This window comes from Cervus canadensis, chromosome Y (genome assembly GCF_019320065.1).
Source record: "Cervus canadensis isolate Bull #8, Minnesota chromosome Y, ASM1932006v1, whole genome shotgun sequence".
NCBI lineage: Eukaryota > Metazoa > Chordata > Mammalia > Artiodactyla > Cervidae > Cervus > Cervus canadensis.
The window spans coordinates 2,053,368-2,065,303 of record NC_057420.1 but is presented as its reverse complement, the minus strand read 5'-3'; the positions used below and the strand labels follow the sequence as shown (position 1 = coordinate 2,065,303).

General features: G+C 36.3%; 1 pseudogene; it reads left to right on the top strand.

The window, feature by feature from the left end:
* Positions 1 to 6,280: 6,280 nt before the first annotated feature.
* On the top strand, positions 6,281 to 7,987 carry LOC122436436 (annotated as a pseudogene).
* Positions 7,988 to 11,936: the final 3,949 nt, after the last annotated feature.

The following is an 11,936-nucleotide window of genomic DNA, read 5'->3' as shown; positions in this document are numbered from 1 at the left end:
CACTCTCCTTTGCCAGTTTTTAACTGGTCAATTTTTCCATGTCTGGTCCCAATTTTTGTGTCTTGACTCAACTTTTGCTTCCTCAATAATTTTCCAAGTACCCAACTCCTTTTTGTTTTGGTGTTCTCCATCTAGACACCTATGTTTCTCACAGTGGGACATTTATCTTTGCCCCAATCAGAGCTTTTCCTATTTTACTTTTTTTGTTTGTTTGTTTGTTTTGCACACCCCACTGTTTCATCTATTTCTTCCTTTCTACCTCCACCTAATTAGTTATTTCTCTGTCTCAGTTATTCTACTGTTGGTTCCTTCCAGTGTGTTGTTAATCTCAGTAATTGCATTGATTATTACTGCTTGACTCTATTTCTTTTAGATCCATGGCAAGCATGTTTATTTCTCCTCAGTGTGGACCTCCAGTGTATTTACTGGTAACTCTATTTAGCTTTCAAGATTTTTGCCTTTACTCTCAGTATTCTGAATTATTTTTCTGGAAAATTTCCTGTCTCCACTTCCTTTGTTTGTTTTAGTGTTTTTGTTTGTTTGTTTGTTTGTTTTCATATACCTTCACCAGTTGCAAATTTCTCTCCCTTTTCATTGGTTTAGATTGCTGTGGTTTGGGTCCCTTTTCTGCAGGCTAGAGGGTTATGTCTCCACTGTGTTGTGGAACCTGCATTTTGTGGATGGGATTAGACCAGTGACTTGTCAAGGTTAATGCTTTGAGGAATTTGTGTCTGTGCACTGGCAGGCAGATCTGTATCTCTTCTCTCTAGAATGAAATTAATTGTCCAGCAATATCCTTTGGGGTGTTTGTGAGTCTTGTATGGCTTTGTACACACACACCCCCACCCTTTATAATATTCACTGTTGTTTTCCTGTTTTGTTGAAGAATAGCTGTGGGTTCTCTTGTACTGGACTTGCTTCCTCGAGTGTGGAGATTGCTTTCCATGTAGACATGGAAACTCTGGGATGTGTGTTTCTCCTTTAATGTTCCTTGAGGTAAGGAGTTCAATGTTGACCTACAGTTCTGGAATCAACATCCTCTGTCCCCAGGTTACAGTAGCATCAAAAACCCACATTCACACAATACAGAAGATAAAACCCCAGGTTAATGGTGACACAAATCTCCTCATCCAGAAAGAATCAAAAGGATTCACAGAGTTCCATACAGCAGAGAAAAGGGAGAAGGGAGAGAGAGGTGCCTAGGTGGAAAAAAAGAAGAGTTAATCGAGGAGAGAGTAATCAATTCAGGAAACAAATATGTAAGTGAAATCATATCCTAAAGATTTTGTTTCTAAATTTACAACACTGATTACAATTTTTGGCAAGCAAAAGTTAAGAACCGAGAATAAAGTTTAGACTCATATAAATAGTGTAAATAAAGAAAATGGAGGCCAAATTCATTCTCATATATATAAAAGAAGTGTTTAAAATAAAAGAAGTGTTTAAAAAATAGATTTATTTGTTTCCTTGTTTGGAAAGGGAATTATAGTTAATAGAAATAAGAGTTTAGGATATAATAAAAGATGAAACTTGTTAAGAGTTAAATAAATCTTATAGAAATTGATCTCAGATATTCAAAGAAGTTGTTGCATGCTTTGTGGTGTCAGTACAGTGTCAGATAGTCTCTTGTTGAAGATTGTTCTTGTTGTCAGAGGCTGCTGCTGTCCCTCAATTGATCAGTCTCGGCATTAATTGCAGACTTATTCCATTGAACCTGTCACTTCTGTGTTGTTTTACACCTCTTTGTTTATATTTCCTTCTTTTATTTGAAAACCTCTCCATATCTGACTTTCAACATGAAACAAGGGTGCGGTACACTCATTCACGCTACTTTCTCAGTGTTTTGGTGGTGAGAGGTGGGACACTGAAAACAAATACCACTGGTATATGTGGGGTTGCTCAAGGTGGATGAACCACATTGGCCTTGCCACTGACAAATGTGACATGTACTTTTTGTGTCCACCCTGCTCTGCCTCCCAGTTGCTACATGAGGGCACTGTCCCAAGTGGGCCCTGTGTTTCTTGCATTTCCTAGGTCTAAGCCAATCAGGCACTTAGGTGCTCGGCAAGGGAACTGACAATGGTTGGCTATGTGCTTTGTGCTCTTCCCAAGTCCAAAATTTCAGGTGTCTGTGTAATGGGCAAGGCACAGTCCCAGTTGGGCCATGCATCTTATGCCACTCTCTGGTCTCAGCCATTCAGTTCACTTCCTGTGCCAGAGGACACAGTCTCAGGTGTGCCACAGGTCTCCTCATTGTAGCTCACCCCAGGGTTTTATGATCTTGGCCTATGTGAACTGTCCATGAACCCAGGAATTCATCATTAGCAACTGTAAACCAGCTTAGAGCTTGGTAGGGGATGTCTCTGGGGCCAAGATACCAGTAGCCTATTTCCTTCTGCCTCTGGCAGTCATATGAATTCCTCTCTCCCTCCATGGGGAGAAGAGTCTTAAATGGAAGCTGGGTTGGTCTCCTTTTGTATTTTCTAGTGCACAGTCTTCTGTTCTGTGAGTGTGACATGGTTCACTATGTGGCCTTAGAACCTTCTCGAAGGAAAGGATTTTTCTAAAATTTCTGTCTCTAGTGTTCCCGTGGTTTAAGTTTCTATGTCACCTTAACTGTCCTCAGGGCACTAAAGCTTGGTTCTAATCATAGTGTGTTTGATACATCCCAGGCCTCCCTCCCAGGCCCCATGGATGACAGTGGACAGGAGCATCCGAGCCACTTCTTGGCTAATAATTGCATTTATTGGCAAAATCTGTCTGTGTGTGTGTGTGTGTGTGCGTGTGTGTATTTTCTTTTTTCCCCTGGTTCTGTTTCTTCTCCCACTGACACCTATGAGAGAGGGTTTCCTATATTGTGAAAATTTCTCCTCCTTTATGACACCCTCTCCGAGACAGGTCTCCATCCCTAAAAACTTTTCCTCCCTTATGTCTCTATTTTGTCCTACCTCCTTTTTAAGAGACTATTTTCCTTTCTCGGTTTCTAGGGCCATCAGCATCTTTCACAAACTGGTTTCTGGAAGGTGGTCCATGTGTGGTACATCCTTTGATGGATTTGTGTAGGAGAAAGTGGACTGTGTCTCCTATTCCTCTAACATTATGAGACCCCACCACGACACTGGAAGATCCATTTTATTAAAGTCTTGTCATTGTTCAGCCACAAAGCAATGTCTGACTCTTTGTGACCCCTTGGACTGCAGTGCACAAGGTGTCTCTGCCCCTCACCATCTTCCAGGTTTTGCCTGAGATCATGTCCATGGATTGGGTGAAGGTAGACAACATTTTCCTCCTCTCTAACACATGTCTCCTCCTGATTTCATTGTTTCTTAGAATCAGGGTCTTTTCTAGCGAGTCAGTTCTTTGCTCAGTTGGCCAAAGCTTTGAAGACTCAGCTTCAGTGCCTGTGATTTTAATGCATCTTCAGAGTTGATTTCCTTTATGTTTGACTGGCTTGATCTTGCAATCCAATGGACACTCACAAGTCATTCACAGAAAAGCAGTTTGGTCTTCTCACATCTGTACATGTTTACTGGCAAGACCATGGATGTGACTCTATGTGCCTCCATTGGTCAAGTCATGTCTCCACTTTTTAACATGCTTTCTAAATTTGTGAGAGGTTTTCTTCCAGGAAGTAACTGTCTTCTCATTTTATAGCTGCCATCACCATCTGCAGTGAATTTAGAGCCACAAAAGAGGACATTGGTCACTGCTTCTGCCTTTTCCACTTCTATTTCCCATGAAGCAGTGGGACCAGATGCCATGATCTTACTTTGTGTAATACTGAGAATTCAAATGTACTATTAACCCTATGTTTTCCTATCAACACTGATAATTATTGTATTCTTGTGCCTTTGTCTTCGCTCAGTGTTTTGGATAAGAACTTATTTTCTAAGTGTACTCTAAGGTGATAGTTACTTATTATATATAATACTGCTGGTTTTAAGTTTCCCGCTGGAATATTTGTGCCATGCTTCTGTGACAACTGGGTAAAATGCTGACAAAATACACAGCCTATAATATATTTCTCCATTAACATAATATATTGAGTCTGTTCATGTTATCTAGTTAGATTTTCTCTAATGGGCAAATAGAAAAATAGAAAGGAGGACAAGAAAGAAAAGATATCATGTGGAGGGGGCAGGAAGCTGAACCACTGTGGCATGAAGGGAGAGAAATTTTTATCATCAATGATTTCTCTTGAAATATTTGGTACCAGAAGTTCAAAGTGATGAAAGAAAATTTTACAGACTGAATTGTGGAGAAGTGATTTTGATGTGTATACCATGTAATTTCAATGATCTGCTAGCAAGAAGAGTCTGATTATGATCTCTGCACAGTGCCCTGTGCATCTGTTTTACCCATGAAGTGGGTAGTTGTTATCTCAAATTGAGCTAGTTGACCACTGTGCATGTGGCTCAGACATGTCCCTATGTTACTAGACTTGGATGTTTAAAACTGTATCCATTGTGAGGATAGCAATAGCTTTCTTAAAACAATATTTTTAAGTAAATGATAGTTGCAATTTTATGGGCTCAAGGTGTCCTCAGAAGTATGAACCCCATCTCTTAATACAGAAAGAATAGTGGAAGATGAGCTAGATTAAGGGAAAGACTTTCAGAAACAGGATCAGAAATATTCAGCTAGAAAATCATTAAGTAATACTGGGCTTCCCAAACAGTTCATTAAGTTAAATTTGCTTGGGGGCAAGCACAGTGTTTGGCTACCTAAATAAAGTTGCCTAAAATTACATTTTGACATATATACATACATATATGTGTGTGTGTGTGTGTGTGTGTTAAAAAAGTATAATGGTTTTAATTACTTTTAGGTATAACAGAATGGAAAAAAAAATTAAAACCTAAAAGTAAAATGATTCAAAAATGTACTTGGTTATTGAATATATTGAATGGAAATACTTCAAAATATGTTTTCTTTGATGCATCTCAAATATGAGGAATCTTTTATATCACTCCCTGTATTTCTTTTAATCAATATTGACCAATTTTCAATCATCTGTCCAGGTTTAATGACAATATATTTGCTTATATATACATATGTATATAGATATACAAGTATCTATATAAAATAGATAGATATGTTTGCATAACAGAAAATATTGATAATTTGTTATATAATATTTTTAATTATTAGATAATTTGTTATCTAATAATTTCTGTTAGATATCAGAATTATTTCCAACTCCATGCTCCATCTCAACAGGAAATAGCCAAATTTTTTGTTGACTGAAACACTCCAAGACATGGGCAACCTGAAAAAAAAATTTGAACCTGCAACTGAGATTTTCAGTCATATTTATAATTGAGCTCTAAGTCCAACACTTAATTTCCTTTCTTTTTCTAAGCAGTCCCTTCTTAAGATTGAAAAGTATGAAAACAGAGAAAGAGGTAGGAGATTGTAGACCTCCTTGTGTTCCAAGATTCATTTTAATCAAGAAACTAGAAAAGCCAGAAACAAAGGAAAATAATCAAGCAATATAGAATTATAAAGATTTAGCAAAATCAATGATCTTTTGTTACTCCTCAAGGGCCATAGATAATATTCTCAGCAATATCCTGTGAAATTTTAGAGATGCTAAAGCCCCCACCAGACTGAAATTTAAGTGCATATACCACAGAGTAGTTGGAACCAGACAGTTGATTATGTTGACTCCCAATATCCTCAGTAGCAGACCATTAGTAGAATGTCCCAAAACCGACTACACACCCCATGGCCCAACCTCAATCTGTCATTAAAATACTTCTCTTGAAACTATTTGAGGAGTGTGGGTCTTTGAAGCACCATCTGCTAGGATACCCTGCTTGGTCCTACAATAAACACATGCTTTCACTGAAACCCACAGTTGATTGACTTTATTACACAGAAGCCAGTAGACCCAAGTTTGGTTGGGTAACAGTACTGAATATTAAGAATGTGTATAGAAGGATGATAAATCACTTTTATTTCAGAAACCAGGTAGATTTCTTGATGTGATTTTTCTGTGTAAAAGTTCTTGAGGAATGAAATTTTGCAGGCTTCATGGATTGGTTACTATTTATGTAAGCAGCCTGTATTTTAACATGATGCTGAAGTAAACACTGGTTGAATGCTACCCAACAATTGCTAGGAGACCAGTGATTTTGTGATGTCACAGCTTTTGACTTTCAGAACCACTGTGATGATCTAGAGAGTTTATCTCTGTAGGCCAGCCAAGCAGAATTTGAAGTGGCAGTGTGTAAAGCCAGACAAATGAGAAAAGTATCTGAAGAAAGATTGATCTAAGATGGCACATATTTCTTCAGAAATTCAAGATGTTCCTCCAAAAGATGAATCAACTGGTTCAGAAACCTCCATTAGATCTTCTTTGTATGATTATACATTTACTGGGGACAAGGTTTTGACATCTATGATTGAAGAATATGCTTTTCAGGCTTTGTATGAGGAAGTTGTGATAAAAAGGCCACGTTACACATTTTCTGTCTCTGAAACAGATGAGTTGAATGCTTCTCTTCCACTCACATTTCCTTGAAAATTATGGGCAATAGTTGAAAGTGATCAGTTTGAATCTATTTGGTGGGATGAGAGTGGCACTTGTATAGTGATCAATGAAGAACTCTTCAAGAAAGAAGTCTTGGAAAGAAAGGCACCTTTCAGAGTACTTGAAACCAATAGTATGAAAAGCTTAGTTTGGCAGCTTAACCTATATGGATTTAGTAAGAAGCGACAAACTTTTCAAAGATCTGCTTCACTACCTGACTTTCTGGAAGAACAAAACAACATCTCTCTTTTGAGCAATGTATTCCAAAATATTCACTCTTTGGCAATATGTAAGATTAAACCATGTGAATTAGAAAGTATGTTCATAAAACAGAATTAAAAATTGAGATAGCAAATTGTTGAAAAAGTTTAACTTTTTGAAGTTGAGAACATCTGGAGGCTAAAATATTTGATATTTAACAAGTTTTCCTAGCAACTTGAAATCATATACAAGTCCTGAAGCTACTTATTTATGTATATGTATATACATATGCATATATGTATATGTACTGTATTTACTGTATATGTACCAAGCATTTTTAGTTGAGGGGTATAATTGTTTCTAACATTTTAGCTGTTAAAACTACTAATGGCTGTGTTTCATTTGATGCTATTTAATTGGTATCATTAAAGGTATACATTGTTATGGTTTAAATGTATTTGTCAGTTTTACCTTGGCTTATAAAGAAATTAAATAATTTTATCCTTTGATTTTTAGCTACATATCTACTATAATCCAAATTTCAAAAGAGGCTATCCTCAACTGTTAGTAAGAATGAAAAGAAGAGTTGGGATTAACAATGTGTCTCCAATATCTTCATTAGTTCGAGATTACAAGACGAAGCATGTTAAAGCCAGGGTCAACACAGATGATCATAACTCTGATTTTCTTCCTGAAACTAGTGGAGAGAGTGCATTTTCAGCCTCCACAAGTTTAAGTGTGCCTTTCATACAAAAGCCTTATACCAGCCAGATAGTCGCTAATACAAGTGCCCTACCTTCGTGTGACTTACCTTCCCCATTGTCAATATCAGTTAGACAAACAGAACAGATTGTGGTAGACCAACCTGCTGTTTTAAATCAGTTGAGCATTTTTAATTGGCACTCACATAGCAGCTACACTCAAGTAAACGGCCACGTTGAGGACATTGCTACTACAAATACGCCTGCTTCTCAGAACCCCATTGTTTGTCCATCACAGAGCAGTTATTCTGGACTGATGGTGGAGCCTTCTAAATTTCCAGTTACCTATAGTGATATGTCAGCCCATGACAGTCCTTATCCTAACCAGCAACAGAGAGGCAACTCATGGTCCTCAATGCCAACGACCACTTATACATCTGCCTCCTCTCTTTCAAGTCAACTTATCAGGAGTCATCATTATATGAAAACCATGCTAATTAAAACTGACCTATCAAATAAGTGTCAGATTATGGAGCCGAATGAAAATTAAAATTTACGTTGCGAGTTGTCAACAAATACCTATAATTCTTGTAACTGAGCAACAAAATTACATGTTCATCGTCATAGTTTCATTTGCTATTTTCAAACAACGAAGTGGAAATGAGGCTTTAGATCAATGTCTGGCTATTTCACTGCACTGTATTATAAACTCTTCTGTTCTGGAAAACATTTGTTATCTGTCCTGGGTAAATGATACCTGATCTAATGTTTGTAACCAAGAAAATGAGAACAAAGGGAAAAGAGGTAATGGATATAAAGTGATTTCTGAAATCATCCCTGCTGAAATGAATGGGTGTCTTAAATAGGATGGCATGGGTGCAGGAAGAGATACAAACAAAATAAAAACAAATGCAAATACATTGTATGTACCTTAGTGCATTCACATTTACATTATAATCTATAAGTTATTGATAGAGTCTGAAGAGGTTAGACAGCAGATTGTTTTCATTATAGAAATTCCTTTTGTACTTGAAAATATAGATATTGTAGCATGTCCAAAACCATGATCACCATTAACCATTACTGTGATACCAAACATAGCATGATGTAATCAGTGACTAGCCCATAGACAGCACAAGATATGTATTTTACAAGTGGTATTTTACAGGGTCATTTTTGCTCTGCTGTCCTTAAGGCACACATTTATTTCCTGACACCAAGATTCCACCCTATATTTCCTAATGCATGTTTAGATGTTGCTTATCTGTTCCCACAGATACAGAATAAATTCCTGGTGGTGACTGTAGCATATCAGCCTGGTTAGCAATTTCTTTGAAGACATGATATATGTTTTCCTTAGTAATTTCATTATCTTTCTCTTATACTGTGCTTCTGGAGCTACAATCACACAAACTACTTCAGTCATGCTAAGCCCCTTCTCACAAGTTTGCCTCAACTCCTTCTTGGGGTTAGAAGGAACTTCTCTGTGCCCTCCTACCAAGGTGAGCACAGATATCAGATCTTCCATATGTTTTGGGTCTACCTTCTTTTCTTTATGTGTCTTTCACATCCGCTAAAACTTAGAGCCTGCAAATGACACATTTTAAGTACTTGCTGAATTATCAATAAAGAAATGTAATAACCAATCAAATGCTATACACATTACTCAACAACGTCTTATAACCTGCGCTATTATCATAATTGACCTTTCCTATTTACTGAGAAATTTTTCCAAGTTGATAAATATTTATTATATTTACATGAATGTCAAATGTAGGAATTCAAATTATAAAATGATTGCTGTTCTCATGAAGTTTACAGTCTATAAGGACCCATTCTAAGCATGTTATTTCAGGCCCCAGTTCCCTAAAATTTATTGGAATATATATATTTATATTTATATATATATAAAAGGAATCATTCATTATAATCAACTAGAAAAGTCATGGAGTAAGCAGGGATCAAAATCAATGGCTGATCATTAATATGTTTTACAACAAAATACTCTGAGCAGAGTTTCTGCTTGTTGGACTATCCAGACTCTCATGAACACTACCTAGAAATCTTGGCAATCTCAGAATTGAGGCCCTTCCTTTAGATAGTTGTGGCAACATTAAACCATGTCCCTGTTTTGGTATGGTAACTCACATAGGACAACACCAGGTTAAGTTCACCGTTCTCATTCTTACAGCTAACAGTGAAATCTGTGGAATATTTGTGTAGGTAAGGTAGTGGTCCACCAAACACACTCTTTTTCTTTTACTGAAAATGTTCATTAAATGTAGGTGAGAATACCACGCTTTAGAGGTAATCAGTTTACAGCACTTTTAAGAGTTATGGAAATTGGTGTCCTTCATTATCATTTCAAGCCCCAAATACAATGGCCTTGGTTTAGATTTCAGGTGTTTTACTGTATAGTCAAATTTGCATGCTTTGAGCAATATCACCTTAAAGGTGATTCCATCTTCTATTTCAAGGCCATATACTTGAAATATATTCTATTCCTTCTCAGTCTCTTCTACCTTATTTTCATGTTCTGTTTAGAGTGACAGGTCCTTCTCAGAAAGAACAGGATTAATCCACTTAGTCCTCTGTGATAACTTGGATAAGGCATGGATAAGGACATGTTGAAAAGCTACTGTTTTGGTTCCCTCCTGAAAGCATATTATTAACCTGTACTTCAGTTGTCCTACCAAGGGAAGCCTGGTTACATGATATATTACCTTGGTGAACAATTCCCATATGGCTTTAACATATCAGTGCCTTTAATTCTCAAAAGCATATAGAGAAAACAGCTCAATACTTTAGGGAAACATTGTACATTATTTCAATTGTATTTCCTTTATGTGTTTATTTTATAACTGGTGCCTAAAATAGTAAAAGTGAAAACAAAAATTTAAGTAATGTAAATACAGATGATTTGGGCAAGGAGTAGGAAAATTGATGGGAGAAGTTCAGAGGATGAAATTGGATGCTTAAAATATAACACCGAGGAAACCAGATCTCAAAGACACATGTGCACCCCAATGTTCATCGCAGCACTGTTTTTAATAGCCAGGACATGGAAGCAACCCAGATGCCCATCAGCAGGCGAATGGATAAGGAAGCTGTGGTACATATACACCATGGAATATTACTCAGCCATTAAAAAGAATTCATTTGAATCAGTTCTCATGAGATGGATGAAACTGGAGCCCATTATACAGAGTGAAGTAAGCCAGAAAGATAAAGAACATTACAGCATACTAACACATATATATGGAATTTAGAAAGATGGTAACAATAACCCTATATGCAAAACAGAAAAAGAGACACAGATGTACAGAACAGACTTTTGGACTCTGTGGGAGAAGGCGAGGGTGGGATGTCTCGAGAGAACAGCATCGAAACATGTATATTATCTATAGTGAAACAGATCACCAGCCCAGATTGGATGCATGAGACAAGTGCTGGGGCCTGGTGCACTGGGAAGACCCAGAGGGATTGGGTAGAGAGGGAGGTGGGAAGGGGGATCGGGATGGGGAATACATGTAAATCCATGGCTGATTCATGTCAATGTATAACAGAACCCACTGCAATGTTATAAAGTAATTAGCCTCCAACTAATAAAAATAAATAAATAAATAAATAAATAAAAATATAATAGAAATATATATATATATTTAATATAAATATATATTTAATATATATTTATATATTTATTTTATTTATATATATTTATTTTATTTATATATAATAAATATATAAATATATATATATTTATATATTATATAAATATATAATATATATATATATAAAACAAGCCAATGTGCAACTGCAGGGCCTAAAGAGGTCAATATGACTTCAATTTTGTTACCCTACAACATTATTTTCATTTTAGCAAATCACAGAATATTATTACATGCAAAATATTCTAAGATCCCATGGGATGCAGAACAAAGGTATATCTTTTATTTTATTTTTTTAATGGGGGATATAGATCATTCATTTTTTTTTATTTATTTATTTTCTTTTTTTTCATTTATTTTTATTAGTTGGAGGCTAATTACTTAAAACATTCTGATTTAAAATGTCACTAGAGTGAAATCATTAACCCACAAAATAACTTACAACAATAAGCCTAGAAACAAGTAACAAGGAAACTCTGTGCAGTTCATAGGTGTCCTTCACTGAGTTGAGTGTTCTTTTCATTTCCTAACTGTGTTTTGAGCATATAAGATTGTGATTGTTCATGTGTATGTGTGTGTGTGTGTGTGTGTGTGTGCATCAGATTAAGAATGTGTTTGTGAGTATATGTTTGGGTTCTCTTTTGGAAATTTATGTTAGAGATTTTGGCTGATGAAATGGCTAATTCAAAAACAGAAAGAGGCACAAATTAAAGTGACTATTTAAAAGCCTGCTTTCACATTTCAAAGGACAAGACAAATGGGTGAGTTGCAAAGGTTGAAAGCATTTCAATAATCACCAAGCTACTGCACCCAAACAGTTAAAAACTATGG